The sequence below is a fragment of the Haliotis cracherodii genome, unplaced genomic scaffold, assembly GCF_022045235.1.
Source record: "Haliotis cracherodii isolate W230 unplaced genomic scaffold, xgHalCrac1.p SCAF_27, whole genome shotgun sequence".
Classification (NCBI taxonomy): domain Eukaryota; kingdom Metazoa; phylum Mollusca; class Gastropoda; order Lepetellida; family Haliotidae; genus Haliotis; species Haliotis cracherodii.
In genome coordinates, this window is record NW_027266283.1 from 1,590,478 (window position 1) to 1,598,048 (window position 7,571).

The 7,571-nt window shown below is 38.7% G+C and overlaps 1 pseudogene; it reads right to left on the reverse strand.

Moving 5' to 3' along the window:
* Positions 1 to 502: 502 nt before the first annotated feature.
* Positions 503 to 7,136, reverse strand: LOC139473294 (arylsulfatase B-like; annotated as a pseudogene).
* Positions 7,137 to 7,571: the final 435 nt, after the last annotated feature.

Sequence of the window (7,571 nt, forward strand, 5' to 3'; positions counted from 1 at the left end):
TCATTTGACAAGTCGAGAATGCGAGAGTTTTGCATCATGTCCACATATTGCTTTCTCGAGAAGAATGTACTCTGTACATAAAACATGACAATGCTAGATCGCAATAACGAGTGATTTTGCCCAAATCTCTCCATTTCGCATTCTCCCACTAGTTGAATATTTGTCATGTTTCTGAGATCGAAATCGAAAGAATGAAAAAACGCGAGGCTGTCTTCAAGTGTATCCTTTAGCTTCATTACTTGAAACCCTATCAAATGCTTTATACAGTAAACTACGGTTATAACGAACACGCTTATAACGAACTGATGATTTAACGAACTTAAATTTTAGTCCCGGCCATTCGTTGTATACATGCTGTATAAATGCTTATAACGAACTACGGTTATAACGAACTAAAATAAGTGGTGCCTTTGAGTTCGTTATAACCAATAACAGTAGTTTACTGTATTTTCAAAACAGCGTCTTAGCCGACGTAACAGTTTGAATAGAGCTCGACGGTGGCGCACATTAATGTCTCCATCAGTCATTGATTAGTTAAACACGCTATGGGTAGATATTCTTTGACGAAACATATTTGGGGAGTAAAGGGAATTCTGATTTATGGATGTTAGTACAGAATAAAACGGACAATGTGACGTGATCCATATGTAGATATATTGACACGTGTACATCTGATTAGCACCACCCGGGGCTCCAAACGTCTCCATACTTTTTGGGGTCAGACGCTGGATCCGGATCGGGGAAATTGGCTGGCACCATCGTCTTCCTGTATTCCTGTAAACGGGAACGCAACTTCGCCACCATGTCCGGCATCTGCTGTGCAAGGTCGTTGTGCTCAGTCGGATCCACTGGATGAGTAGCAAAATAACAATGAGGATGGCTTTTTTGCTTTACGAATTACTTTCATCTTGATGCTGCATTTATTTTGTACACACTGCGTGATGTAGGATTTAGATTCTTTATTAACAGTATTAAGTGTGTGGGTAATGTTGTTGCTGCCATGGGATAGTGGTCATGCATTATTGTCGGTTTAAATCCAAAAGTTACCCAGGTCTTGGAAAAAAAACATATGCAGAGGTAGGGACTACCAACTATTATAATCACGAGGAATATTGAAAGTTCAACCCACAGCTTGCGATTGCAGAAGTAAATATTTGTGTTCAAACGTGCAGTGTACAGTACATTTAGGATAATTTAGGGAGGGTAATTCAGACACATTTGAATGCCAATGCATGTGTACCTCGAATGTTGAAGAGATGGATTGGGTTATCTCCTTTGGTGTAGACTGTCTGTTCATATTGTTGATTGTAGGTTGTGTTCATGGGTAAGTGCCAGCCATCAGGACCTCCAGGGTACCCCAGGATCAGCTTGTAGTCTCCTACTCTGATAAACAAGAATGCACACACCGTTACATACAATGGGTGTTTGTTTGCTTCTGTTATCACAACTGTGCAATTCTAAATAGGGCGTGTGGTATTGCATCTGAACGAGGTCGCCATATGAATATACAAATGGACTTAGAATAGCAAATCAAACTGTTGCTCACGAAAGCTCAGATTTTTCACAGATTTAAAATACCTTATTCCAGCATGTCCCTCGATTGGGACTTCAAAGTCGTCAATGTTGTAAATAAACTCTGTTCTTTTGGACGGGAAGCCGTTTCGAATAGAAACCCACTGACTCACTCCATCAATGGTGGTTTCTGTACCCAAGATACAATACAAAGTAGTGAAGACATTTCGTATGACCTTACCGTTGAATTTTCGAAACAATTTATCAAACAAAACGACACGTTAAAAATCTCTTGACTTATTCTTTGTAGTAAAAATAATCTTTCATGATTGGAATGGTGTCAATAATAGTGGACATTTGAAAGAGAATCTTTCTACCTGGAGTTCCTCCAGCAGCAGACACTAAAGTCGGCTTCCAGTCCACTGCGTGGATCATCCTGTTTTGAGGTAGCAACAATACACACAATAAGACACATGATTACATCCGCCAAATGACTTCAACATTTCAAATGGTTTTAGTTTATATAGTATGTACTCAATGAGGGATATTAAGAGAATTTAGTTGAAGGTTCATTATTTTTTCACTGTCATGTTATTAAATTACAGTAACAACATGTATATAGTTGTCGAAACATGATCATGAACACCGCAATATGCTGCATATGTTATGTTTTCCTGCATTCAAGTTCCAAACCGGAATGAAATAGGGCCCCTAGCCTTTTATTAACTATTCATATGTCTGTCGAACTACAAACTTGGATCATTTCATTTTGTAGCTTATCACCTTTTTCTAAGGATATTGAGTTAGGGCTGTTGTATTCTATGACGTTACCCATCGTATGTCGTCCTTGTCTTCTTAAGGCCAGCACCATACATGAAGGATATGCCCCTCGTGCCCCCCTCCCAGATCGTGAATTTCCCTCCTCTCAGAGGCCAGTTGCTGGAAAACGCGTCAAGCTGGCCTCCATTCTGAACGATGAATGGTTTATTCCAAAGGAGAATGACATGATTAGTAGTTGGATGAAACACAACTATTGAGATAAACACATACCTAATGTAAGAAAGTGCATTTAAACTTTCAATAAGTGAAACACAAAAACACATATAACAGTTCAATGTATTCTTCACCCATACAGCTGTAATGGGAAGGTATTAAGTTTCTAATGTATAACATAGCACTGCTTGGTGTGAATTTCATTGTTGGAGCCTTGCAATTACACTTTATTTCATTCATGATTTGGTAACTATTTACAAGAAATCAAAATTTTCTCGATTGCAGGATGACATTGTCATACTGTCATTGGTTATAGGCAAATAATATTTAATGTTAAAACAATTCAAAATTGTCAAAGTGAAGAGTTAAGATATTTTGCTAAACTGCCTGAAAATGCCTGTTGATTCTGCAACTACTTACATCTGTGGTGAATAGAATCAGAGTATTATTAAACAAGCCCCGATCCTTCAGGGCCTGGGTAACATTTCCCACTGCCTCATCCAGGGCAGACACCATTCCTGTTCGGGATGATAGTAGTGGGTCAGAGTTTTGAGCAGAATTTAAAATATGTCATGGTGCATTAAATTCATGCTGGTCGTTGAGTCTACAGAGAACAAATTTTTGATAAGTTCGAATCTGGAGACATGAACGTCCAGTTATAGGATGCTAACTTGCATGATGGGTACAATTCTATTAGACAACTCAACAAAAGTAATTGAAACGATGATCAACATGCTTTCTGAGAAAGAGAATATGACAATTGTTTTAGTATCCTCATAGACAAGTGTTTTAGTATAATATAGAGTGTCAACAACAGAAAATAATCAGAAACGAAAAGCAGACATAAACATGCATACCGCTCAACGTTCTTCGCCCGCTGTTTATCACATTTGGATACATATCCTCATACTTCTTGGGCACCTGTGATGTCAAATATTGATGTACATACATAAACAAATGGATCATCATATTAAGCTGCATTTTGGATTGGAAATAAATATACGTTATGATCCTCTTAATTACTCATCATCGTCAGAAATTACCATGATCAATTAATTCCCTTGTTCCCTTGTTATTGTTCTGTAAAGTCACTGTTTAGTTCTGTGATGTCTTTACGCACGGCAACGCAATATTATTATGTACAGCCTTGGAAGGACTCTTTGGAAATGTAAGCAATAAACGAAAAATTCACCCAAGTTCCCTCCCTCTTGATTGACTACATTCTCAGCCTCTGATCAAGCTTGGTAGAATTTAGCATGTTCACGTTCTCTTCACTGTTGTTTTAATGTACCTCAATAGGAGCGTGTACATTCTGATACGGGAGGTACATAAACAGTGGCTGTGAAACATCATGACGATTGATGATATCAACGGCTCTCTGGGCGAATGTGAACTGAAAAGAAAATATGAATGTACACAATGGAGACAGCTCAAAGCTTCCCGAGGATTTAGATGCTAGTATATCACAGAAAGTGTGCATTTTGTAAATTAATCATGAATGGTCTGAAAATTAACACCTGAAGTTAAGGACCATATATTTTCCATGTCAATCGGCTTTGTATACTTACAGTGGAATACTCTCCAGAATAGTTTCTAGCAGGAAGCTTGTTGTCCCTGTAGTCTAAGTACGTCCCAGATGTATGCCACTTATACGGACTAACAGTGTGATTGAAGTAGTCTTCATATGCAGTATAATAACCAAAGTAAGTATCGAAGCCTCGGTACGTTGGTGTGCACTCCCACTTGCAGAAACCCAGGTGCCACCTGAAATGACAGTGCAGTTAATGCTAGTACATTTTCTAAAAGACACCGATAATCGTATATGGACTTTGCTCTATCCAACAATGACAACTACTTCCTCACTCTCTTTGCAGAAAACAATGAATGAAAATGTGTCATCTAAAAAAAATAATATTAGTTCATTTATTGCCTTATATATGTTATATATTCTATTTATATCTCTGTTTTGTTTCTTTAGTGTAACATAATACTTACTTTCCGATCATGTGCGTAGCATAGCCGAGTTTCTTTAGTTCTTGGGGGAGGAATGTATAGTTGAGAGGTACACATACCGCTTGGTCAGGGAACACTGTCCTATGCTGAATAGGAATGTGTCTTTGTGAGATAGCCTCAGATACTCAAGGTTCAGAAAGAACATTCCCACTTACGTTAAAACAATATTTAATGTCATACAAACACGTTGTGACAATACTGACACTAAATAGAGATTGTTCTCTCGTTGTCCTGATGCGACGTCAAATATAATTCACTCACCTACCTATTAAGCTCTCATACGCCGTAAACAGCAAACTTCGAGGTATATGACGGCGGCCTGAACATATTATACATAATCGAGTCCGGACTAGACAATCCAGTGATCAACATCATGAACATCAATCTACGCAAATGGAACACGATGACATCTTAATTGATCGAGTCACCGAGCTGTTAAGTCACCTCACACGAAAAGCATAGGTTCCTGCGGCCCTATATTCTTTCCCTGAATCCCAATGGGTGCTCTTACATATTAAGATACAAACTGTATTTCTGCTCATGGTACCCGTGAAAATCCGGGTAAAATGGGTCTTCAACAACCCATGCTTGCTGTAAAAGGCGACTATCGGGATCGGGTAATCTGGCTCGGTGACTTGGTTGATACATGTCATCGTATCCTAATTGGGTTGATCGATGCTCATGGTGTCAATCACTGGATTGTCTGATCCAGACTCGATTCTTTACAGGCCGCAGTCACATAGCTGCAATATTGCTGAGTGCGGCGTAAAACAACAATCAATCAATCAATCAATTCTTCTCATGGAAAACAATGCCTCGAACTTAAACTATAAAAAACCCCATAAAACAACGACTATCCTGGATGTATTGAATTCTGTGATTGTCTGACCAAACAATTAGTACTGGCTCTTATCTCATACATATCAGAAGGATATGCCCATAATTCAGAAGATATAAAAGGCTATTCTATAGAAATCAGTTTAATCTGGAATGAGAATTTTGAAAGGCAGGAAGTAAATGTCTCTATTGGTATAGACAGAGATGGGAACTTTCCAGAGGAACACCGCTTCAGTTGTAAAACGTATGTTGCAATGACAGGAAAATGTTACAACGTAAAGAAGATGCGAAGAGAATGTCAAATAATGATCCCTGGATAACCTCTCAATCAAAGTAACCATGCCTAGAGCCCAGAATACCTTCTCGGAACCATTCAATTCTTACAAGGCGTCAACTGCATTAATATAGTTTGTTGTCTATTGCCTGATAGTTTCATTACGTTAATGTATATTGATTCGAACATCTCAGAATTGTGATTTCATATTAGTTTTAAATAGAAATGTGTTGCTAGTTAGTTTACTGTTCATTGTTGATAGGCCTTTAGAAACTACATGGCCTATACTCTTTCTTGTCATCACATGGCTGAAATATTGCCGCCGTGAAAAAACATTTGACACTCTCACTTAAGCATAACATTTAATGTAGGATTTAACGAGGACGTTAAGATGACTGTGCACTGACCATGTTGTTTAAACAACGACATAAATACCTGCATGCCTACGTGGAATGGAAACATTCCACTCATAAAGGCGGTACGGGATCTGAAACAATGAGTGTATTAATTCTTGTGTAATATTGAAACGCATAATTCGCTTCCGGCATCCTAAAGACGCTGCTCAAGCCATGGAGGAAATCCGAAGGATGAAAGCAAATTGAGAACATATGCGTTGGCGATTTTTCAAACAAAGACATTTCAGGAATTCACTACTTAACCTAGTTCATTCTTAAATTCGGCGGTTTTATTTTTTAATGCTTTGATTTTCAATTAGAAATTGCAACAGTAATTACAATTTACATGTACACTTTCGTGTGGTCCCTGTGCTGAACTGTATGAGTTTGAAGTAATATTTGCTGAAGTAATATGTTATGAAGTAATATAAGTAATACGTACATGTGTATATGGTCAGTTTATGTTTTTTAGGTTATGTTTTCAGTAAGGTATTAAAGAATTATTTGTCGTTCCATATGTTTTCATATAATACGAGGGCGAAACAATATAACACATATTTACGGGCTGCATAGAGGCTGGACATATGCATTTTCGAAGATGATTCCCTCTGTGGCCAGTTTGTCGATGTTCGGGGTCTTCATGTCAGGATTCCGGAAACCAAGATCATGCCAGCCTGTACGAAAAGACTGTTTTCGTGCCAGCCTGTACGAAAAGACTGTTTGCCCTGCACACTCGGGAATGCAGATTAGCACAACTGTTAAATTTCTACTTTGAAAATGGGACACATTTACAATGAGCTATTGTTTCAGCATGAGAGAGAGAGAGAGAGAGAGAGAGAGAGAGAGAGAGAGAGAGAGAGAGAGAGATGCCTGAAATATACGCACTTACCTAGGTCATCTGCCACAATAAACACAATGTTCAGACGCTGAGCGGATGAGAATGACATGAAAAACAGTGACAGAGCAAAGAACTGATGAACCTCCATCACGTTAAACTTTAACCAAAATGAGACCGTAGGCTCAGTCTGCCAACATCTAGACCTTTCAGTGTCACAGGCTAGACTGGTTAATCCTATCTATTCCTCCACTTTGACCTTCATGTTAAAGTACATTGTTTCTGAGATGTGCACGTATGTTGAAACCTAACTCATAAAGTAGGAACCTTTAAAATAATTCAAAGAACGGAGAGCTTCGTATTGGGATAGATATGAAACGTCACACCAAGACGAAAAAATATATTACCGTTTGAGATATTAATTCTCTGTCTTTGACCCACAGAAAGGTAACAGCGACTGTTACATACATTCCAGACAGATAACAAACATATGCTGACATAGGTGTTGACATTTGCACTCTCTCACAAGGCTTGATACCCACAGTATGAAAATGAAATACACCAAACAACATGCGCTGACTACATGATAGTCACTGTCTTCAGTGAATCCGCAGATCTGCGTGTCTTTGTTGTTTGCTAGGGCACGGGTGGCCCAGTCGTCTAAGGCGCCCTGATTCGCTGTGCAGAGTTGCAACCCGATCCATTGCATATG